Here is a 24598-nt window from a genome sequence, read left to right on the forward strand (position 1 = left end):
GTAGTCTCAGCACATCAGTTGGCAGTTCCCAGGGGGTTTTCTGTGATCCAACCCGTCACACCACATCTGTCAATTCAGCCATCCAGCCTCCCTTTCTATCCCTCCTGCCCTCCATCTGCACTGCTCTATCAATCCCCAGAGAAGAGCTGCAATGCTGGAGACTGGATAAATCCAGTCATTTGTTCACCCCAACAAGAGCCGTTACCCTGAACTCCGTGGCAAACTCACCTGGTCTCTGGGTCGACGATCCAACATTTGGGACCAGCGCTCTCTTGCAGCCGGCTGGAATTTCTGCAACAGCTTCGTTTGAATTAAAAGTAGGAGAAGAATTTAGTGCAGTCAATGCACAAATGAACGAACCAACCACCCAGCAGCCCCAGGTTGGCTGTTCTGGGAACAGAGCTCACGTCCCCCTGGGACTCTAGACAAGAGAAATGAGGGGCTAGGAGATTCATGGGCTGGCACCCCCTAGAGGGGAAATTCCCCATTCCCCTTTCCCAAGCCAGCCAGTCCCCGCCCTGGGCCCAGATCAGAGCTGATGCCCCCTAGAAGGAAAGGCCCCGAGTCCCAAGCCCCCCAAGTCACCTCTGCCCATCACAGTCAGGGTGGTCCCGGTGCCCTTCCCCTGCTCGCCCTGCGGGTAGGTGATGTAGCAGCGGTAGAGACCCGAGTCCCTCTCCATCAGCTCCGACAGGATCACCGTGGCCTCCACCTGGCCCTGCTGGTCCCGCTGGCTCTCGGCCAGCCGCCCCTGGTAGAAGGGGTGGGCGGGGTCCAGCACGACGGCCTCCCGGGAACCCCTGGCCCAGGTGACTTGTGTCCCGGTCTGGTTGAGGATGTGGAAGGTGCAGCTCAGGGTGACGCTGCTGCCGGCCGGGACGCTCGCCGTGGGGGGCAGCTGCTGAATCCCGAGACCTGCAGGGAGCAGAACGAGCCACGTGAGGGACACAGGGCAGGGACTGCGCTGCTGTCATGGGGCGCTGCCTGCATCTGTCTATCCGTTCCCCTCGCCTTCCCGCAGCAGAGTCTGTCTATCATCTATTGCTCCACTGCTCTACCCAGCCCGAGACCCGTCTGTCCTCAGCACTTTCCGTCCATCCACCATCGGATCTGTCCAGCCACCCACCTGTCCACAGCCTCATCTGTCCATTCATCAATTCATCCTCAGCTCTCTCATCCACCCACCCATCTGTCTGTCCTTATCTCCATCTATCCACCCAACCATCCACCCTCAGCGCCGTCCATCTGTCTTCAGCTCCATCCATCCATCTCTCCCGTCATCCATCCACCCTCACCTTTGTCCATCCCTCTGTCCTCAGTTATTTGTCATTCCCTCCATCCATGCTCAGTTCTGTCCATCTATCCATGCATCTGCCGCTAACCTGCACCATCCATTCCCCTCCACACCCCGCTACCCACGAATCCCAGCCTGCAGCCCCGGGAAGCACACCGCATTTCAAGGCAATGTAAGTAACCGGGTGGACTTTAGGGCACTTAGGAGAGTCAAGCTTTAAAGAGGAAGCTGGTCTAAACCTTAACAATGGTAGACCAGACAGTCCTCTAGAATAAACCTATCCATCCCCCTACAACCCCCGCACGTATTCCCCTGTATATCCATCCATCCTCATACACCTCCCTATCCATCCATACGTCCTCAAACACCCCCTCCATCTCTCTAGTTATCCATCCATCCCCTTCCCTTTCTCCTTATCCATCCATCCCCAAACACCCCCCTCCATCTCGCTCCCTTTCCATCCATCCATCCTCAGCTGTCTATGTATTCTGAGACCATCTCTCCATACCCCTATGGGAGGGAAGTGGGGGTCTAGTGGGCTAGAGCAGGGAGAGCTCAGAGCCAGGACTCCTGAGTTCTCTCTCCATCCACCTCATAAATCTGAGCTTGTCTCACCAGCTGCTATGGAGGGGACGAGGAAGACGATGAAGCAGATGATGCTAGGGGCCGGCAGCCGCCCCATGCTCTCCGTGGGCTGGGAGCCACCCCGGGAGTCACAGACCGGGACTGTCGATCAGACGGGACCCAGGGACGGCAAGTAACGGCTGCTCCGGAGCGAGCAGCCCGGGCACACGATGGAAACTCTTGTGGCTGGCGAGGGGGAGGCACCTGCTCAGATACCAGGCAGCCAGGAGGTCACTGGGCCTGTGGGCAGGGGAGTGTGAAAGTGAAACTGACCAGAGGTGTTGCGTTCAACAGCAGGACGGGTTCATTTCTGCATCCCCAGGGCCCTCGGCCTCTCTGATGCAGCCGCTGGCTGTAGGGCTGGGGTGCTCTGGTGGTAATGGTGTCCTTATCGCTCCGTGAGTCCAAGTCCCCTCTCACTGCCCCGAAATGATCCCCCAGTGCATTACAGAGGGAGCTGCTGGTTCCAGGAACCACTGGGGAAAATCAGCTATCCCGGGGCAGCCGGGAGCTACGTGTCGGTGACAGGATCACTGGGGTTTCCACTGTCAGGGCGGAGATTGGTGCTCGGGGGGAGCTGGAGGTGGCGGGGGTGCAAAGGGAAAATGGGATGTGTGGGATGAAGAGAGAGAGCGTATTACGGGGGCGGGGGGACAGAGCTATAGACAAATAGAGAGTGTATCAGAGACGGATCGATAGATGGATGGATGGACAGACAGAGGGCCCTACTGCAGCCAGGTGGATGGAGCCATGGATGGAGACAGGGCCCTACCACAGACAGATGGACAGAGCGATGGGTAGACAGATGGAGACAGGGCCCTCTCCCCAGACAGATGGATGGAGTGGTGGGTGGATGGACGTACAGAGGGTCCTACCACAGACAGATGGACAGAGCAACGGATGGATGAACAGAGTGATGGGTAGACAGGTGGATGGAGGGCCCTACCACAGGGGGATGGATGGATAGACAGAGCGATGAGTGGACGGATGCAGACAGGGCCTTCCCGCAGACAGATGGACGGGATGAATTGCTGACAGACAGACTGAAGGCGCTGAGGACAGATCCATCCATCCTGCCCCGTTCCACCCTCTCCCATCCACCTCCCCCGCAATAAAACACACGGTGCCAAACCCACCTACCTTACAGACAGGCCAGCTGTCCCTCTGCTACATCCCAGGGCTGATGGGGAGCTACAGGGAGGTGGGGGGGACCCTGTTCCCCCTGCTCCTGATTCACAGGACAACCCAGCTCTGAGTGGAGGGGAATTCCCCGCAGCTGTGGGCGTTTTGGGGTCGAGGACACACAGAGGAGCGGGGCTGATCCATGCCAGCAGGGGGCACACATGGTCACAAACATGTACACAGGCCCCGTCACATTTAATAGCACAGACAAACACCTAACTCTCCTCCCCCCCTTATCCGGCCCATCTCAGAGATGTTGACCACAAACGCTTCCACCGGCCCTCGCAGACTGACGCTTCCGGGGGATGCTGAGCTGAGCTGAGCGGGCCCTGCGGAGCCGCCCAGAGAGCGGGGACCATGGAGCAGCTGCCACCTCAGAGCCCCGTCCTCTGCATTGTCCTCCTCATCCCCACCTGGACAGCAGGTATGTCAGCAAATCTTGGCTAGCTAACCTGGGGATCAGTCTGTCTACTCCCCCAGGTCAATCTGTCCATCCCTCCCCTTCCCCACAGCCATATCTAGCCATCCCCATCTATCTAAACTAATCCACCCACCCTCCCCTCTGTTATCTATCCACCCCTGTGCGGTATCCATCCACCCATCCTTCCCTCAACAATATGTCCCTCCATCCTTCTCCCCACAGGATCTATCCCTCCCTTCCTGAGATGGCTCTAATCTCTCGCTCCCCACACAAATCTTTAACAGGCTGCAAACACAACATGTGGAGCCAGTGTCAACTGGGCTGGATTTAACATGGGATTAGCCAACCCAGGGCTGCTGTCCAGACTGGATCGTTCATTTCCTTACTGAATGTGTCACTCACTGGAGAGTGCGAGTGAGGAGATCACACTCTGTGCTGATCTACCCAGAATACAAGTTGTTACAGCCCCGGCTCTTCTAGCTCAAGTTGTAGGAACTTGTGCTTTTAGATTTTGATGTTCCCGGTTCAATCTGCAGGCTGTTGGCCAAGATGGCGGCCATCAGAAATGCACTAAAATCTTCTCATGGACTTTAAGGCCAGAAGGGACCATCATGATCATCTGGTCTGACCTCCTGCACCTTGAAGGCCATAGAACCTCACCCACCCACTCCTGTTTTTTCATTCAAACGAAGCTGTTGCAGAAATTCCAGAAGGTTGCAAGAGAGTGCAGATCCCAAATGTCGGCGCGTCCGCCCAGAAACCAGGTGAGTATGGCACAGAATTCAGGGATATGGCTCTTGATAAGGTGAACAAATTATTCGATTTATCTAGCATATGGGATTGCAGATCTTCCTGGGGGATAGATCGATCAATGTGGACCTAGGGAGCGATGGACAAGAATGGATGAATGAATTGACAGACATGGGTCTAGGAATGAAAGTTTGGATGGATGGAGCTAGGACTGGAGAACAGATGGATGGATCTAGGATCAGTGGATGGGTGGAGGGATGAAGGAGAATCAGGGAACAGAGAGACTGACACTGCTACTAAACTAGCGAGAGGTGAAAGTTTAGCTCTACACACAGGAACACAGCAGCTGAAGCTGTCTCTAGAGGCCAGGACGGGTCTCTCCTGCCGCACGGTGCTGCCTGGTGTATGATGCAGGTTCTCTCTCTTCCCTAGCTGGTCTGGGAGTTTCCCAGGAGCCCAGGTCCCTCAACTCAACAGTTGGGGAGAACGTGACCCTGAGCTGCTCCTTCCAGAACAGAAATGGCAGCAGAACCAACGTGCTTTGGCTCAGGGGATCTGGAGAAGACATGGTGCTGGATGCTAGCCACCCCTTCTACCGGGGGCGGCTCCGTGTGTCCAGGATGGACGAGCACAGACAGGGGAAGGCGACACTGACCCTGACCGAGCTGGAGGAGCGGGACTCCGCTCTCTATCAGTGCTGCATCGAACTCGACCGTGGGGAGACAGGGATGGGAGGAGGCACCGAGCTGAGAGTGATGCGGAGACACCAGAGTGCGACTGGTGAGAGTCAGGAAGAATGGGGCACGGGGCCTGTCCCCTCTAGGAAGGCGCTGGATCCACTCTGGCCCCAAAGTGGGAGACGGGCTGGCTCAGGAAGTGGGGAACGGGACATAGGGCTGGCTCCAAGCCACAGTGGAGATCATGCGGGGGTATGGGTGTCTGTGTGTGTCAGGTTTAAATTAAATGATCTCCAGGCCGATTTGAGGAGGCTTTTCTGCTGAGTTGTCGCTGGCTGCAGCTCTGGCCTGTCTCACATCCTGTCAGCGCCTCGGGGTGAGAGAGGTGGTTAGAAACCCCAGATCCGCACTTCTCCTGAGAGCCATCGTGCACTCAGAGACGTCTCTCTCTGTTCTCTCGCTATTGGCCCGGGTTGGCTCTGAGCCCTTTGGCCTGCCGCAGGTGAGGTTATGACCCAGCCCTGCTGACTCACTGTGGGAAGATCAGACTCCTACTGGCAGCTGCGAAGGGGTTTGCAATGGGCGCCGGTGGAGACTGGGGAAGTTTTCTTGCAGTGTTTGTTGAAGAGGAAGTTGGTTGCTTAATGCAGGAGTGAGTGAGGGACACACAATCCCAGAGCCAGAGACACAGAGAAGCACACACAGGTCCAGAAATCAGACACCCTGATAGAGGCCAGAGTCTCTCTTGTCCAGTTTAGACAGGGTCAGTGTCGCGTTCCTCTGACTGGTCTAATCCAGACTGGACACACGGAGCCGCCCCAGGTAGAAGGGGTGGTTAGCATGCAGCACCACGTCTTCTCCAGATCCCCTGAGCTGCACCTTCCAGAACAGAAATGGCAGCAGAGCCAAGGTGCTTTGGCTCAGGGGATCCGCAGAGGATCTGGAGCTGGATTCTAACCACCCCTTCTACCGGGGGCGGCTCCGTGTGTCCAGGATGGACGAGCACAGACAGGGGAAGGCGACGCTGACCCTGACCGAGCTGCAGGAGCGGGACTCCGCTCTCTATCAGTGCTGCATCGAACTCGACCGTGGGGAGACAGGGATGGGAGAAGGCACCGAGCTGAGAGTGATGCGGAGACACCGGAGTGAGACTGGTGAGAGTCAGGGGGGCAGGGAATGGGGCAAGGGGCCTGTCCTCTCTAGGGGGCGTCATCCCAGGAATCTCCTAACCCCTCATTTCTATTGTCTAGGGGCTCCAGGGGGACGTGAGCTCTGTCGGGACTCGGGGCCCCTCTTTTACCGAGCCGTCATCTCCCTGTCACTCGTCGTTCTCTTCTCCCTGGGAATCATCCTCAGCCTGCGGCCTTGGAACGGTACTGGCTCCGTGCGGGTTTCGCCTTCACTTCCTGTCCCAAACGGTTACATGGCATTGCTGTGTGGGCTGGTAACCAGCCCCTGCCCCACACCAGAACCAGCTGCTTCTCAGCACTGTGTGAGGGATCCCCACGTAACCAGCCACTGCCCCACCCCAGAGCCAGCTGCTTCTCAGCACCAGGAAAGCTGTCCCTGTATAAACAGCCCCTGCATCCCACCCCATAGGGGCCATGTCTGAGAGCCGGGTGAAGGGTGCCTGTATAAACAGCCCCCATGTTCTACCCCAGAGGTGGCTGCATTTCATCCCTGGTGGAATCAGTCTCTCTCTGGTATTTATAGGACTCCATCCCCGTGGCGTTTCCCCCCAGTATGTTCAGTGATGCTCTCGTTCTGTTTCCCAGGTGTCCCCGTGGATCCCGCGGTGGGTGCTGGCCCCAAGCTGCCCCAGGCACCAGGGCAGGTGTCTCTGATTTAGCCGCTCACGGGGGCTGGTCACTGGTAGGATTTTCCCAGCTCTGGGTTCAGAAGCCGTCAGACTTCGCTGGACTCTGAGCCACTGCCGGGGGCTCCTGCCGGGCCGGGGCTTCTCCGCTCTCCTCTGCTTCTGTCTGTGGGTCTGGCCTGTACATCTTGTGTATGAGAAGAACATTAAAGAAAATTAAATATTTCTCCAGATTCATTCCTTGTGGGACAATATTTTTCCATTTACAAATCTAAATTACATGCTGTAACAGAGTCAGCCGCCAGAGAAAACTGAATTCTAGAGAAAACTTATCTGGTTTATACAGGAAAAAAATGTCTGGAGCAGGCTTGATTTGTTAGAAGGAATTCGCCAATTGCAAGAGAAACGTGTTGCAAAAAATAAATATATGTCAATGTGTGGAAATAAAATCTATTACGCAAACATTCCTTTATTCATAATCATGTTATTCGTTGTGGAAAATAAATGGCAGAGAGGGGAAGGAACGTGGCCCAGGATGAGACACTGAACTGAGGACAGAACCCAGGAGTCCTGGCTCCCAGCACCACTGTACCCACTAGGCCCCACTACCGTCTCAGAGCTGGGGAGAGAACGGAGTCCTGGCTCCCAGACTGCCGCCCATCCACCCTAACCATTGCACCCCACTTCCCTCTCAGTGGGATGCAGATACGAACATGCACCAGCCAGCCCCTCACACAGGGCATAGGGACACGGGGACTTTTCCCTTTAGGGGGCGCTGGCTCCACTCCGGTCCCAAGGTGGGGGAGGGGCTGGCTCAGGAAGTGGGGAACAGGACATGGGGCTGGCTCCAAGCTGCAGTGGATATAATGCGTGTGTCTGTGTGTGTCAGGTTTAAATTAAATGATCTCCCGGCCGATTCGAGGTGGCTTTTCTGCCGAGTTGTTGCTGGCTGCAGCTCTGGCCTGTCTCACATCCTGTCAGCGCCTCGGGGTGAGAGAGGTGGTTAGAAACCCAGACCCCCACTTCTCCCGAGAGCCACCGGGCACCAGAGACGTCTCTCTCTGTTCTCTCGCTATTGGCCCGGGTTGGCTCTGAGCCCTTTGGCCTGCCGCAGGTGAGGTTATGACCCGGCCCTGCTGACTCACTGCAGGAAGATCGGTGCCTCTGGTGTGACATCCTTCCCAAGGTCAGGGCGTAGTGCCCCTCGCCGGCTCTGGCTACGGGTCACGACTAAGGCGGTCTGGGGGCTGCTTGGCCAGTCCTCTAGGTCCCCCCCATCAACACCTCAGTGGGCAAATGGTGGTGCACTCCCACATCCTTGGGGCCCTCCTTGGCCCCCCATTTCAGGTGTACCCTCGCTACGGGAACCTTGAATGGGGTCCCGGCCACCCCTGTCAGGGTCAGGAAGGTGTTGGGCACCACCCGATCTGGGGCCACCACCTCGGGCCGGGCCAGTGTCACCTCTGTGCCCGTGTCCCAGTATCCATAAACTTTCTTCCCATCCACCTCCAGGGGAACAAGGCACTCGCTCCGCAGGGACAGCCCCGCGCCCACCCTGTAAACGGAGAACTTTGAATCCGGAGCATCTGGCCCCCCAGAGAAGCTGGCCTGGGGCCCTTCTCTCTCTTGAGCAGTTGATAAGCTGCCAGCCCCTCTTGCGTGAGAAGCCTGCCCCTCGTCCGTCTGGGCCTCTACCAAGTTAACCCGGTGCGGGTTCGGTCTGCTCAGTCTGTCCTTGAGCTTGGGGCACTGGGCCCGAACGTGGCCTCTTCGGCCGCAGTAATAGCAGCTCATGTCCCGTGGGTCCCCTCGAGCCGGTCGGTTGTCCCTGATGCTGGGCATTCCCCGTGGGAGGGGATTCCCCATATTCCCCCTTTGGGAGGTCCCAGGGTGACTCTCTCTCTGCGTCGTGGCGGGCCTGTTCCTTTGGGGCTCCTCCCTGCCACCCCCTGACCGGCTCTTTACAAACTCATCGGCCAGCCGCCCTGCGTTTCGCGGGTTCTCTGGCTTTCTGTCCACCAACCACAGCCTCAGGTCGGATGGGCACCGCTCATACAGTTGCTCCAGTACCAGCAGTTTAACCAGGTCCTCCTTCGTCTGGGCCCCATCAGCCCACTTGCTGGCGTATCCTTCCATGCGGACGGCTAGTTGCAGATATGAGATCTCAGGGGTTTTATCCTGACTCCGGAACCTTTCCTGGTACATCTCAGGAGTCAGCCCAAACTCTCGTCGCAGGGCCTTTTTGAATAGTTCGTAGTCCCCTTTCTCTGCCTCTCCCAGTTGGCGGTACAATGCCACGGCTTTGGGGTCCAGTAAGGGGGTAAGGACCCGGAGTCTGTCCGCGGGATCAACCCAGTGCAGCTCGCAGGCCGTCTCAAAGGCATCCAGGAAGTCATCCATGTCCTCCCCCTCCTTGCGTGGGGCCAGGATGCACTTATCAAAGCTCCGTGCAGTCCTGGGTCCCCCCTCACTCACCGCAGCCGGGGGTTCGCTGCCCTTCAGTCTCGCCAGTTCCAGTTCATGCTGTCTCTGTCTCTCATTCTCCTCCCGTTCATGCTGCCTCCGTTTCTCTTTCTCCTCCCGTTCATGCTGTCTCTGTTGTTCACGATCCTCCAGCTCTCTCAATTTTAGCTCTTTCTCCCATTCCAGCCAATTCCGCTCCACAGATGCCGAACGTCGCCGGGAGGATCCTCTGCTGGCCGGCGAGCTTCGCCGGGAGGGTCCCTTGCTGGCCGGGGGGGTCACGGCGCCTTCGGTATTTGCTGGGCTCCTCCCCACCTTTCCCCTAGGCATAGGAAGGAGGGGTCTCGGGAAGCCCTCAGCAGCCGGCTGACCACTCCCAGCTGGGACAGACACTGGGGCCTGCGCTGCATTTGCCAGGCTGCTTCCCTGAGACACAGGGATCAGTTCATTCGCGCGATCTCCTGCCTCCAGCCGGGCAATGAGCTGTGCTTTGGTGAGCCTCCCACTGCGCAGCCCCCTCTGCTTGCACAGCTCCACCAGGTCACTCTTAAGCCGCTTGGCATACATCTTCCTGCTGGCCACTCACCGGCCTGTGTGCTCACAGCTCCCCACAGTTCCCAGGGAGACCCCTAGTGTGCCAGCCCTTCTCAAGGTCACCACCTCTCTGCCAGGGTCGAGCTGCAGACTCCTCCGCCCCTGGGACCACTCGCTGCGATCCCCCCGGGGGACCCTGTTACCGCAAAAGTCCTTCTCGCTGGTCACACACTCCCAGGGGTAATAACCGTCTCTCTCTCACTCTTCAGCACGCCTGGTCCCGTCAATCCCCCTTCGTTTTACTGCTCCCCAGTCACTTACTGCAGGAAGCGCCGTCCACGGGGTGCAGTAGATCCCGCCGCTGCCACCAGTTGTCACGGAGTGTGGGGGAGTCAGGGCCCTGCACCCCTCTTCCTGAGATTCACTGTGACTCTCAACCAGCCAGTAAAGCAGAAGGTTTATTTAAGGACAGGAACACAGTCTCAAGCAGAGCGTGTAGGTACGACCAGACCCCCCTCAATTAGGTCCCTCAGGGAGCTTAGACCCCAGCTTGGGGTTCCCTGCGTTGCACCACCCAGCCCAAACTGAAACCAAACCAAAAGTCCTCCTGCAGCTCCTCTCTTCCCCCTCCCCCCAGCTCCTCCTCTCCTTTGTTCAGTCTCCTGGGCAGAAGGTGTTAATTCTCCCCACCCCCGTTCCTGGCTCAGGTTACAGCTCAGGTAGCTTCCTTCAAGGGAAGTCCCACATCCCCACCGCAACCCCCCTGCAACATTCCCAGGTCAAATCTGCCCTGCTCCCTGCTCCGTCACATCGGCCAACCCAGCTCTGAGTGGAGGGGAATTCCCCGCAGCTGTGGGCGTTTTGGGGTCGAGGACACACAGAGGAGCGGGGCTGATCCATGCCAGCAGGGGGCACACATGGTCACAAACATGTACACAGGCCCCGTCACATTTACTAGCACAGACAAACACCTAACTCTCCTCCCCCCCTTATCCGGCCCATCTCAGAGATGTTGACCACAAACGCTTCCACCGGCCCTCGCAAACTGACGCTTCCGGGGGATGCTGAGCTGAGCGGGCCCTGCGGAGCCGCCCAGAGAGCGGGGACCATGGAGCAGCTGCCAGCTCTGAGCCCCGTCCTCTGCATTGTCCTCCTCATCCCCAACTGGACAGCAGGTATGTCAGCAAATCTTGGCTAGCTAACCTGGGGATCAGTCTGTCTACTCCCCCAGGTCAATCTGTCCATCCCTTCCCTTCCCCACAGCCATATCTAGCCATCCCCATCTATCTAAACTAATCCACCCACCCTCCCCTCTGTTATCTATCCACCCCTGTGCGGTATCCATCCACCCATCCTTCCCTCAACAATATGTGCCTCCATCCTTCTCCCCACAGGATCTATCCCTCCCTTCCTGAGATGGCTCTAATCTCTCGCTCCCCACACAAATCTTTAACAGGCTGCAAACACAACATGTGGAGCCAGTGTCAACTAGGCTGGATTTAACATGGGATTAGCCAACCCAGGGCTGCTGTCCAGACTGGATCGTTCATTTCCTTACTGAATGTGTCACTCACTGGAGAGTGCGAGTTAAGAGATCACACTCTGTGCTGATCTACCCAGAATACAAGTTGTTACAGCCCCGGCTCTTCTAGCTCAAGTTGTAGGAACTTGTGCTTTTAGATTTTGATGTTCCCGGTTCAATCTGCAGGCTGTTGGCCAAGATGGCGGCCATCAGAAATGCACTAAAATCTTCTCATGGACTTTAAGGCCAGAAGGGACCATCATGATCATCTGGTCTGACCTCCTGCACCTTGAAGGCCATAGAACCTCACCCACCCACTCCTGTTTTTTCATTCAAACGAAGCTGTTGCAGAAATTCCAGACGGTTGCAAGAGAGTGCAGATCCCAAATGTTGGCGCGTCCGCCCAGAAACCAGGTGAGTATGGCACAGAATTCAGGAATAAGGCTCTTGATAAGGTGAACAAATTATTCGATTTATCTAGCATCTGGGATTGCAGATCTTCCTGGGGGATAGATCGATCAATGTGGATCTAGGGAGCGATGGACAAGAATGGATGAATGAATTGACAGACATGGGTCTAGGAATGAAAGTTTGGATGGATGGAGCTAGGACTGGAGAACAGATGGATGGATCTAGGATCAGTGGATGGGTGGAGGGATGAAGGAGAATCAGGGAACAGAGAGACTGACACTGCTACTAAACTAGCGAGAGGTGAAAGTTTAGCTCTGTACACAGGAACACAGCAGCTGAAGCTGTCTCTAGAGGCCAGGACGGGTCTCTCCTGCCGCACGGTGCTGCCTGGTGTATGATGCAGGTTCTCTCTCTTCCCTAGCTGGTCTGGGAGTTTCCCAGGAGCCCAGGTCCCTCAACTCAACAGTTGGGGAGAACGTGACCCTGAGCTGCTCCTTCCAGAACAGAAATGGCAGCAGAACCAACGTGCTTTGGCTCAGGGGATCTGGAGAAGACGTGGTGCTGGATTCTAACCACCCCTTCTACCGGGGGCGGCTCCGTGTGTCCAGGATGGACGAGCACAGACAGGGGAAGGCGACGCTGACCCTGACCAAGCTGCAGGAGCGGGACTCTGCTCTCTATCAGTGCTGCATCGAAATCGACCGTGGGGAGACAGGGATGGGAGGAGGCACCGAGCTGAGAGTGATGCGGAGAAACCAGAGTGCGACTGGTGAGAGTCAGGAAGAATGGGGCACGGGGCCTGTCCCCTCTAGGGGGGCGCTGGATCCACTCCGGCCCCAAAGTGGGAGACGGGCTGGCTCAGGAAGTGGGGAACGGGACATAGGGCTGGCTCCAAGCCACAGTGGAGATCATGCGGGGGTATGGGTGTGTGTGTGTTTGTCAGGTTTAAATTAAAAGATCTCCAGGCCGATTCGAGGCGGCTTTTCTGCTGAGTTGTCGCTGGCTGCAGCTCTGGTCTCTCTCACATCCTGTCAGCGCCTCGGGGTGAGAGAGGTGGTTAGAAACCCCAGATCCCAACTTCTCCCGAGAGCCATCGTGCACTCAGAGATGTCTCCCTCTGTTCTCTCGCTATTGGCCCGGGTTGGCTCTGAGCCCTTTGGCCTGCCGCAGGTGAGGTTATGACCCGGCCCTGCTGACTCACTGCGGGAAGATCAGACTCCTACTGGCAGCTGCGAAGGGGTTTGCAATGGGCGCCGGTGGAGACTGGGGAAGTTTTCTTGCAGTGTTTGTTGAAGAGGAAGTTGGTTGCTTAATGCAGGAGTGAGTGAGGGACACACAACCCCAGAGCCAAAGACACAGAGAGGCACACAGAGGTCCAGAAATCAATCGGACACCCACAGCCCCATAGACATGCAGCCGCCGACCCTGAGACAGACGAGAATGGCCCCGTGACCCACACAGCACCACCATGCCCTCTGCTGCACCAGTCACTTGAGATTCTCTCCCGTTGGTCCCATGTATGAATGGAGGTTGCCGGCCATTAGCCCACACCCCAGGAGGGCAGCTGGCCATTAACACGCTGCATCAACCTAACCGGACTCGCCTCTGTGGCTTCTATTGGGAGCAACTCCACAGACTTAAGTGGGATCACTCCAGAGTCACTCAGATCAGAATCCGGACTGACTCCATTGGGGTCAGTGGGCTCACTCTGGATTCACACCAGAATCACTGAGATCAGAATACAGCCCTCATTCCTTTGGCATCAGTGGGGTCAGTCCAGATTTACATCGGGCTCACAGAGATCAGAATCCACCCCTGACTCTGCTGACATCTGTGGGGTCACTCTGGATTCACACTGTGGTCATGGAGACCAGAATCCAGACTGGACTCCATTCACTGCAATGGAATTACTCCAGATGTACTTTGGTTGCTCTGAGATCAGAATCCAGCCCTGACTACACTGGTGTCAATGGAGACACTCTGGATTCACACCAGGGCCAGTGAGATCAGAATCCAGCCCTGACTCCACTACCAGAGTCACTCTGCATTCACACTGTTACGGTACCAATGAGATCAGAATCCAGTGCTACAACAAAATACACTGGAAATGGTTTCCTATGGCTCTTCCCAGGATTCTTGCCACTGGAAACATTAACATCCTTCCTTTTATTTAGACGACAGAAAGGAATCGAAGCAGGATACCAGCACAGAACTCACCATCTACAGAGCCACGATTGCTCTGGCAGGCGTCAGCATCATCATCTTAGTTACCGCCCTCCTGCTGCGCAGACGCACAGGTATTTACTCCTCCTTCTGCGCTCACTCCATCTGCCTGTTCTTCCGGCCTTCAAAAGGTACTTCTCTTCGGTCCTACTGGTGCAAGGGGGAACGGGAGCCTCCGATCTACATTCTCCAGTCCTCTGTTCAGTTCCTACGCCTCCAGTCATCTCTTCCAACAGTAACCCATGCCTCCTCCTTTCCTCCCCAGCAGCCTCCCCAGACACCCAACAGCAGCAGCCGGCAAAGGTGAGACCATTAACATTGGAGCCTGAGTTTAACTGGGTGGTGGTGTCAATTTCAAGACAGTGCTGATGCGCGGTCCATGTGACTCTGGTAGAAACCTGAGCAACGGAACATGGGAGAGGGTTAGGGATGCTTTAGCCATTAAATATTACAGTAACAGAAGCTGCAAAAGTACCAGATTATCTATCATCTAGACCGGTGGTTTTCAACACCAAGGGCTTCAGTGGCTACATCAATTCATCTAGATATTTGCATAGTTTTACAACAGGCTACATAAAAAAATACCAGTAAAGTCAGTACAAACTAAAATTTCATACAAACAGTGACTTGTTTATACTGCTCTATAAACTCTACACAGAAATGTAACTACAATATTTATATTCCAATTGATTTCTTTTATAATTATATGGTAAAAAGGAGTAATTCAGCAATTTTTCAGTAACAGAGTGGCTGTGACACTTTTGACAGGTTTCAGAGTAGCAGCCGTGTTAGTCTGTATCCTCAAAAAGAAGAACAGGAGTCCTTGTGGCACCTTAGAGACTAACAAATTTATTAGAGCATAAGCTTCCGTGGACTACAGCCCACTTCATAAATTTGTTAGTCTCTAAGGTGCCACAAGTACTCCTGTTCTTCTTCTTGTGACACTTTTGTATTTTGGTGTCTGATTTTGTAAACTAGTAGTTTTTAAGTGAGGTGAAACTTGGGGAATGCGAGACAAATCAGACTCCTGAAAGGGGTACAATAGTCTGGAAAGGTTGAGAACCACTGATCTAGACAGACAGACGTGCACATGGGGATAGGCAGACATGTACGTACAGATCAGCGTGCACAAAGATAGGTGGATAGATCGAGTCTCAACTCGCAGCCCCTCTGCTATTCCAGCCTTGGGCTCCCTTCTCCGCACACAGCTCTGCCGACCTGTATCCACTTGGGGGGGGTCCCTCTGGGGGCTGAGTCACACTGGCGTGGGGCTATGTGTGCTGGGGACAATAGCACACACGAATTCCCCAACACACAGCCATGGGTCTCCATTTTACCCACTTCCCCCTTAAATGCACTCACGGGGCTGGAAAGACGGCAGTGGCAGATGGAGCTCGTGTGACTTGATTTGTGTCTTCAACAGGGGCACAGCAGAGCTGGTGGTAACGCGAGTGAGGATCTGCAATACGTCGAGATTATGTTCAAGGCTCCGGCTCACACAGAATACGCCTCCGTCCGGACCCAGCAGCTCTGAAGAGTCAGATCTGACTGTGAAGGAAAGGGAGACGCAGCGAATGGCAGGAGATCCCTTCATCACACAACCTTGGAGGCATCTCCCAGGCTTAGTCCATGGGCTGGGCCTTTTGCTTCTGGACAGTTACTTACAGATGACTGTGGTGATAGATGTGTGAGGCTGTGGGCCAGATCCCCAGCTGGTGTGAATTGGTGTCATTTCCCTCACCAAGAGGGGAGGTATAGTTCAGCCCAGGAGCCTGACTCACAGAAAAGGAGGCATCCAAACTTCAAAGTGGTGCCCCATGGGAGTTGTAATTCAGGTAGGGTGACCAGAGTGCAAGTGTGAAAAATTGGGATGGGGTGGGGGGGGTAATAGGCACCTATATAAGACACAGCCCCAAATATTGGGACTGTCCCTATAAAACCGGGACATCTGGTCACCGTAAACTCAGGTGTCTCATTCTCTATGGGGCAGGCTCCTTGGAAGAACTACATCTCCCATGATGCACCACGTTCTCCTCTCTCAATGAGGGAAGGGCGTTATAGGAGTCCCTAGCAGTGATGCATCATAGGAGATATACTCTGGCCCAAAGAGAACGAGGCTCTGGAGTGACAACTCCTACACGGCCCTGCTCTGAATCAAAACTGTTCGGTTTTTGAGATTTCGCCACAAGATTGAAATTCTCCACAGAAAATAATCACTGTGCGCGTAAAATCTATTTGTTGACATTTTCAGTGGAGGAAAAAAAAATCCTTTTCTCCGGCCAACTCTGAACCTGAGATTCCAGTTTTTCCTGCTGCCTCTTCCTGCAAAGAATAAAGCTGTCCAGGGGAAAGACGTTTCTAGGTCACGACCCACTTGACGGCATCTGGTGGGTGCTACAGACAGGGACAAAGTCAGCAAACGAAGGGCACTGAGTGGCGATTGTCATGAGGGGGGGGCTCCAGTGTCCTTGGGGGACAGAGGACAGGGCCGTGGGGGGCGGGGCAGGTCTGGCTCTTGGGGGTGCAGGGCTGGGACTCTGGGGGGCAGGGAGCCCTGGAGGGAAAGGGCTGGGCCCTGGCGGGGGAGAAGCTGGGGCCATTATGGGGGGAGGGGGGGCGGGGAGCAGGGGTGGTGCCCTGGGGGGCAGGGAGCCCTGGAGGGAAAGGGCTGGGCCCTGGCGGGGGGGAAGCTGGGGCCATTATGTGGGGGGGGGGCAGGGAGCAGGGGTGGTGCCCTGGGGGGCAGGGAGCCCTGGAGGGAAAGGGCTGGGCCCTGGCGGGGGAGAAGCTGGGGCCATTATGTGGGGGGGGGGCAGGGAGCAGGGGGTGCCCTGGGGGGCAGGGGGCTCTGGGGGAGCAGGGCTGGGATCCTGAGGGGCGGGGCTGAGTCCCTGGGGGGCAGGAGGCCCTAGGGGGCGGGGTTAAGTGTCTCAGGGGTGGGGGGGTAGGGCGGGGACCCAAAGGGGCGGGGCAGGGAGTCACGGAGGGCGGGGCTAGATCCCTGGGGCCGTTGGAACACGGCGGGGCGCTGGAGGCGCACGCGCGTTAGGCGCCGCCGCGGCAGTGGCGCGTGAGGGCGGAGGCCGGTCGGAGAGCAGCGCGCAGCCGCGGGGTTCTGCTCGCGACATGCGCAGTGGCGGCCGGGAAGCCGCGCGGGATTCGGACGCGCGCGTTCAGTAGGGAAGGAGGCTCGGACGCGTCCACCTGCGGGCTAGTTACTCTGGCGAACGAATGCCGATCAGCGCGCATGCGTATTACGCGCCCCCGGAATGACGACTGCCCATGCGCCTCGTGTGTAGTAAAGGGCGGGGAAGCAGGTTGTACGCATGCGCACTCAGGAATCATCCCTGTGAGAGGGACGGGCTAGGCGTATGCACCTTGGAACGCAGTGAATTCGAACAAGTGGACGCACGTGCCACCGACTGGGGACAGAACCGAAACTGAAATCAGGCGCATGCGCACACCCCCTGTGCCCCCACCTAGGGGTTAGCACAGCGCATGCGTAGGTATCCCCCCACCACCACCACCCCTCTCACGCCCCCAAACGGCCGCTGCCTGGCAGCGCGAGGCGCCTGATCTTCCACCTACTCCAGTCTGTGGCCGTTTAACCAATTTGCATATTTCCCAGCATGCCGTTCCCCCTCAAACCCCGCCGAATAGCTTCTTTTTTACCCCATTTAAGTGAGAACATTAACAAAAAAAAGTAAACATATTTACTGCCAATGACTATGTGATGTTACCCAAATTTCACTTCAGTAACTAACAATATTTTATCTCACCCTAACCGCGATATATAGTCGAAATCTACCTAGGAATTAAGGGTTAATTAACATGTTCATAATTAATTTTTAGGGGACTAGTTAGTTTGATATGCTTGGAGCTAATTAACATTCTGGTGATGGATGAGCAAACCGGGTGCCATGAAGTACAGCAGAGCCGGCAGCTGGTGCTGCCCCCCAGTGCAAAGGGGGGAGGAGGGAGCTGACCCTCCCGTGCAAAGAAGGAGCAGGGGGCACCAAGCCACCAGTGCAAGGGCGGGGGAGGAGGGAGTTGATCCCCCAGTGGAAATGGGGGGAAGGGGGCACAGACTCTCCAGTGATGAACTATCTGCCCCTGTGCCAAGAGGGAAGGGGGCAGGGGGGTGATGGTGTCCTTACCGCTCTGTGGGTCCCAGCCCCCTCTCACTGCCCCAAAATGATCCCCCAGTGGATCCCAGAGGGAGCTGCTCGCTCCAGGGACCGCCAGGGGAGATCAGGTATCCCAGGGGCAGCTGGGAGCTAGGTGTGAGTGGCAGGACCATCAAGGGGGGAGATCGGTGCCCAGGTAGAGCTGGAGGTGATGGGGTGCAAAGGGAAAATGGGGTGTGTGGCAGGGTTCCCTCTGATTGTTCCCATCAGTGCGGAATGAATTTTGTTATGCGCACCAATATGGATGTGATGTGTGACACAGCACCTCCATATTGGTGCACATAAAATTCATATGGCGGAGGTGGGCCTCAGGCCTTCAGAGTGTGGGAGGGGGCTCAGGGCTGGGGCAGAGGGTTGGGGTGCAGGGGGGGGAGGGCTCCGGCTGGGTGTGCAGGCTCTGGGGTAGGGCTGGGGATGAGGGGCTCGGGGCTGGGGCAGAGGGTTGGGGTATGGGGGGCGAGGGCTCCGGCTGGGTGTGCAGGCTCTGGGGTAGGGCTGGGGATGAGAGGCTCAGGCCTGGGGCAGAGGGTTGGGGTGCAGGGGGGGAGGGCTCCAGCTGGGTGTGCAGGCTCTGGGGTAGGGCTGGGGATGAGGGGCTCAGGGCTGGGGCAGAGGATTGGGGGGGTGAGGGCTCCGGCTGGGTGTGCAGGCCCTGGGGTAGGGCTGGGGATGAGGGGCTCAGGGCTGGGGCAGAGGATTGGGGGGGTGAGGGCTCCGGCTGGGTGTGCAGGCCCTGGGGTAGGGCTGGGGATGAGGGGCTCAGGGCTGGGGCAGAGGGTTGGGGTGCAGGGGGGCGAGGGCTCCGGCTGGGGGTGCAGGCTCTGGGGTAGGGCTGGGGATGAGGGGCTCAGGGCTGGGACAGAGGATTGGGGGGGTGAGGGCTCCGGCTGGGGGTGCAGGCTCTGGGGTAGGGCTGGGGATGAGGGGCTCAGGGCTGGGACAGAGGGTTGGGGTGCAGGGGGGGAAGGGCTCCGGCTGGGTGTGCAGGCTGTGGGGTAGGGCTGGGGATGAGAGGCTCGGGGCTGGGGCAGAGGGTTGGGGTATGGGGGGCGAGGGCTCCGGCTGGGTGTGCAGGCTCTGGGGTAGGGCTGGGGATGAGGGGCTCAGGGCTGGGGCAGAGGGTTGGGGGGGTCAGGGCTCCGGCTGGGTGTGCAGGCTCTGGGGTAGGGCTGGGGATGAGGGGCTTGGGGCTGGGGCAGAGGGTTGGGGTGCAGGGGGGCGAGGGCTCCGGCTGGGTGTGCAGGCCCTGGGGTAGGGCTGGGGATGAGGGGCTCAGGGCTGGGGCAGAGGGTTGGGGTGCAGGGGGGGCGAGGGCTCCGGCTGGGGGTGCAGGCTCTGGGGTAGGGCTGGGGATGAGGAGCTCGGGGCTGGGACAGAGGATTGGGGGGGTGAGGCCTCCGGCTGGGTGTGCAGGCTCTGGGGTAGGGCTGGGGATGAGGGGCTCAGGGCTGGGGCAGAGGGTTGGGGTGCAGGGGGGCGAGGGCTCCGGCTGGGGGTGCGGGCTCTGGGGTAGGGCTGGGGATGAGGGGCTCGGGGCTGGGGCAGAGGGTTGGGGTGCAGGGGGGCGAGGGCTCCGGCTGGGGGTGCAGGCTCTGGGGTAGGGCTGGGGATGAGGGGCTCAGGGCTGGGGCAGAGGGTTGGGGTGCAAGGGGGCGAGGGCTCCGGCTGGGTGTGCGGGCTGTGGGGTGGGGCTGGGGATGAGGGGCTCGGGGCTGGGGCAGAGAGTTGGGGTGCAGGGGGGCGAGGGCTCCGGCTGGGTGTGCAGGCTCTGGGGTAGGGCTGGGGATGAGGGGCTCAGGGCTGGAGCAGAGGGTTGGGGTGCAGGGAGGCGAGGGCTCCGGCTGCGTGTGCAGGCCCTGGGGTAGGGCTGGGGCAGAGGGTTGGGGTGCAGGGGGGCGAGGGCTCCGGCTGGGTGTGCAGGCCCTGGGTTAGGGCTGGGGCAGAGGGTTGGGGTGCAGGGGGGCGAGGGCTCCGGCTGGGTGTGCAGGCCCTGGGTTAGGGCTGGGGATGAGAGGCTCAGGGCTGGAGCAGAGGGTTGGGGTGCAGGGGGGCGAGGGCTCCGGCTGGGGGTGCGGGCTCCGGGGTGGGGCCAGGGATGAGGGGTTTGGGGTGCAGGGGGGCGAGGGCTCCGGCTGGGGGTGCGGGCTCCGGGATGGGGCCAGGGATGAGGGGTTTGGGGTGCAGGGGGGCGAGGGCTCCGGCTGGGGGTGCGGGCTCCGGGGTGGGGCCAGGGATGAGGGGTTTGGGGTGCAGGCTGCCCCGGGGCTGCGATGAGGACAGAGGACTCCCCCCAGCTCTCTCTCCCTGCAGAAGCACCTGGGCTGGGGGCCTGGCTCCCCCGCAGGGGCTGCACCCGAGTGATGGAGGGGAGGGGGGAAGGGGGAAGAGCCCCCCCAACTGTCCCCTCATCCCTGCATCCCAAAGACCCCTCCCCCTCCCTGCCTGCCCCCTCCCATGAGTCCCTCCCCTACTGAATAGCCACTCCCTGCCCCTCCCCACTAATGGCCCCTCCCTCTACCACCCACTCATTAGCCCCGCCCACTCTGTGCCCCCGCCTCCTTATTCTCCTCCCAGCCCGGGTCCCTGCCGCTCCCAGGCTCCGCCCTTTCCCTCGCTCCCTCGGGCGGGACAGCCAATCAGGAGGCGCCGCCGAGTGTCCTTGTCACTAGTTGTCGGCGGGGGGGAGGAGTGGCGGGAAACGGGTGGGGAAGCGGCGCCTGAGAGCGCGAGGGGGGAGGAGCCGACTGTCACCTGAGAGGGGGGAGGGGCGGGGCCAGCTGTCACCTGAGAGGGGGAGGGGGCAGGGGCGGGGCCAGCTGTCACCTGAGAGGGGGGAGGGGCCGGGGGCGGGGCCAGCTGTCAGGGTCGATTCACACCCGGCTCCAGCCCTCGGTTCCTGCTGGCTCCCGACTCCCCTGGGCCCGTGGGTCTGAGCAGGGGCAGCCGGTGAGCGTGGGGCGGCTGCCGCCCCCGGCTCCATCGTCCTCACCCCCCTCCTGAACGTGCCACCAGCTGGGGCGGAGCTTCTTCTTCTGGGGGTGCCCCCCTCGGGCCCGGGGAGAACCCAGGAGTCCTGGCTCCCAGCCCCCCTGCTCTAACCCCCCAGCCCCCACCCCCCTCCCAGAGCTGCTCAGAGAACCCAGGAGTCCTGGCTCCCAGCCCCCCCTGCTCTGACCCACCCACCCCCACTCCCCTCCCAGAGCCGGGAGAGAACCCAGGAGTCCTGGCTCCCAGCCCCCCCCCCGCCCCCCCTGCTCTAACCACTAGACCCCACTCCCCTCCTGGATTTGAGTCCAGAACCTTTTGTCATTATTCAGTTCAGGTCTGTGCAGAGCCGGCAGGAAAAGGGCCCCAGTTTTGGTTGGGGGGGGGGGGGATCTGGGCAGCACCTGGCACAACGGGGTCCCTGATGTTGGTCATAGGGGTCTGTGCAGCGCCCGGTTACAAGGGGGCGGGGGTGGGGCTCCTTTTGCTATTGTGGTACTCGCTGCAGTTTCTGTGGCAGGCCGGAGTGCGCCGAGTGGCTCGGGGCTCTGTCTGCACTTGAGCTCCTGCGAGTCGTGGTGAGAAACAGGAAATTCAGGGCGAGGCCGCAGCTTGTGCAAAGGCAGCAGCAGGTGGGGGGGGGGGGGGTGATTTACAACCAGCGGAGTCAGGGCCGTGTGCAACGCATAAATAACTGACCACAGTTTCCATCCATGAGCCGGAGTCGATCTCCAGGCGCTCAGCTTGCAGGGCCAAAAATGCTTCTAGCCCTCATGGATGCAAAGAAATCTCTCCAGCCAGGAGTGGGTGAGACCCATGCCTGAGTCTGCAGAGAGCCTGAGCTGGTCACTCTGAGAGGGGGGAGCTTCCCCGACTGTGATCCAGGCAGTGATGGGGGTGGACTGGCTTGGGGGGGGTGTATAACCCACTAGACTCCACTCCTCTCCCAGAGCCTGGGAGAGAACCCAGGAGTCCTGACTTCCAGGGCCCCCTGCTCTGAACCCACAAGACCCCACTCACCTCCCCATGTACGTGCAGCGCTAAGCACGTGGGTGTCACCCTCTGCCGAGCAAAAAGGGCCAATTCCGGTTTGATTTTCTGGGGTTCCTTCAGAAAATGTCACTCTCCCGGGCTGGAGCCCCACCCTGAGACCAGTTCACAAAGATTTATTCTGTCAAAGCCTCTGGGCCGGATCCCAGCTGGTGTCAAGGGCTGCTCAGGGGGGGCTGCTGCCCCCGGCACGTTCAGGGGATCATTATCCCCACAGACAGCCCAGCTTTGGACGTTTCAGGCTGCAAGAGCCGCGCTGCAGAGTGACCCCCCCGAGATCTTTCCCTGCTGTCAAGAAACAAGCGTGAGCTGCCACCACCACAAATAGTGTTCAAACGACACTGACAACTTCCCCATTTCCCCCACTCTCTAATTCTGCAGGGAATGGCCGTGCCCCAGCGTGGTCATTTAGTCATTTAGTCCCACGTGGCTGGGGGAGTCTTTCCTTTGCCTGCAATGGGCTTTGGGTCAGGTCCATGGGCTGTGACACAGAAACACCGACTCCTCTGTGAATGCCGGGATCTTACCAAATCTCCCCAGGGTGGGGCTGCACTTTTCTAGGACCTTTTCCCAGATATCTTTTAAGGAGCTGCTGCTCCTCGACTGTTGCTCTCAAGCAGACATTTCGCAGCTGTCTTCTATATCTCCTTCTCGTCCAGCTGGTAAATATTGTTAGCTCCTGTTGTACTTTAACATTTCTGAGAGCACGGCCGAGTCTCACAGACTTGAGTAGCATCGGTGCATTTCACTACGGTGCTGTTTACTCTCACCAATCCTTACAGCAACAGACTAGAAACCTCCGTCCTACTTAATCCTTTGTATGTATCATCACTGTTTGTATAAACCTTCCGTGCACAGAAACCCGAGCCAATCTGAACTGTTTGTAAGATTTGGCTGCCATATATTGTTTGTTATACGTCCATGCTGCTAATATCCAGCCTTTAATTCTACTCTAGAGAGTGATTCTTTCTAAAGGTACAGATCAATCTGTTCATAAAAAACCTTTGTTTCAATAAAAAGAATGGGCTACTGTGGGGCTAGCTTTTAAATGACTTTGGGCTATTAATGCAGTAGAAATCTGGCAACCGGATTCTGCCCAGCCTGCTCCTACAAATCCTATAATCTGTCACCTCATGGTGCTCTTCACTTCAGCAGGAAATGTATTAGCTCACGGTGCCAGTTTCCTGAGTTGAAACGGGCCCCCGCGTGTACACACACACTGCTGGAGGTTGGAAGAATTCCATTTTTTCAGATGTGGTTTTGTGTTCTAAATGTACACGTCATCTGAAAATTACTGAGTGTTTGTATATTTTTTTCTTTCTTTATATAGGAATTAGCTGACAGGAGCACTGGGTCTAACTTCTAAATTATTATCTGCAAAAAAAACCCCTAGAGTTTTCAGGTGCGGGATCCATGGGCATGCCTGGGCGGGGGAGGAGGGAAATGCTACGGGGCTGGAGCCCTATGAATACCAGAGAAAGAGAGAGAGAGAGAGAGAGAGAGAGATACTGATTCCACCAGAGAATGGGTCAAAAATGAATGACCCAACCACGGAGCAGCCCTGGACTTGCTATATTGATGTTCAATCCAGTCTAGTTTATGCTGGCTCCACATTTCCTATTTGTGGTGTGCTAAAGATGCATGAGGTGGGGGATCTTGAGGCGGGACAGATGGACGGAGACTGCGGGTGGGAGGGATAGATAGAGACCGCAGGGAAATGGGGAGATACTGCAGAAGGAAGGGTGGGTTAGATTGGATAGACGCATGTGCATGGGGCTAGGCAGACAGACATGGAGCTAAGGGTGGGGTTAGAGGAAAGGATGGATACAGCTCTAGGGATGGAGGTGGCAGACAGATGTATAGAGAGATAGGTATGGATGCTGTAGGGATGGAGGATGGATGGATGAACAGTCATTAATTAAGTGATGGGGTGGGATGAATAGATAGATAAGGATCTAGACTGAGAGAACATAGAGTTGGATCTAGGGGTGGGGTCGATGGATGGATGGACAGAGATGGATCTAGGGGTGAGGTAGGTGGATGGATGGACAGACACAGATGGATCTAGGGGTGGGGCAGGTGGACAGATTAAATTAGCCAGGATTTGTCAATATACCTGCTCCCCAGGTGGGGATGAGGAGGACAGCACAGAGGACGGTGCTCAGGGCTGGCAGCTGCTCCATGGTCCCGGGTCTCTGGGTGACTCCGCAGCCCCGCTCAGCTCAGCCTCCGCATCCTCCAGAAATGTCACCTCCGGGGGGGCCGGTGGAAAGCACCTCTGAGATGGCCACAGTGATAGACTGGGGACAAAGGATGGATGGAGGGTGGGGCGTGTGCTATGCCCTGTGTGAGGGGCTGGCTGGTGCATGTGCGTAGCTGTATCCCACTGGAGGGAAGTGGGGTCCAATGGTTAGAGCGGGGAGGGGGGTCAGTCTGGGAGCCAGGACTCCTGGGTTCTG

At 57.8% G+C, this 24598-nt stretch overlaps 2 long non-coding RNA genes across 2 annotated transcripts; one reads left to right on the forward strand and one right to left on the reverse strand.

Annotated features, from left to right (window-relative positions):
- Nucleotides 1–211: 211 nt before the first annotated feature.
- LOC135974675 (uncharacterized) lies at nucleotides 212–14315 on the reverse strand. The gene is made up of 3 exons (XR_010591799.1): nucleotides 13912–14315; nucleotides 586–915; nucleotides 212–300 (listed from the first exon to the last, which is right to left on the reverse strand). It is a non-coding gene; the product is annotated as an uncharacterized LOC135974675 (long non-coding RNA).
- Nucleotides 6190–7228, forward strand: LOC135974574 (uncharacterized). The gene is made up of 2 exons (XR_010591777.1): nucleotides 6190–6321; nucleotides 6724–7228. It is a non-coding gene; the product is annotated as an uncharacterized LOC135974574 (long non-coding RNA).
- Nucleotides 14316–24598: the final 10283 nt, after the last annotated feature.

Source organism: Chrysemys picta, chromosome 12, assembly GCF_011386835.1.
Source record: "Chrysemys picta bellii isolate R12L10 chromosome 12, ASM1138683v2, whole genome shotgun sequence".
Lineage (NCBI taxonomy): Eukaryota > Metazoa > Chordata > Testudines > Emydidae > Chrysemys > Chrysemys picta.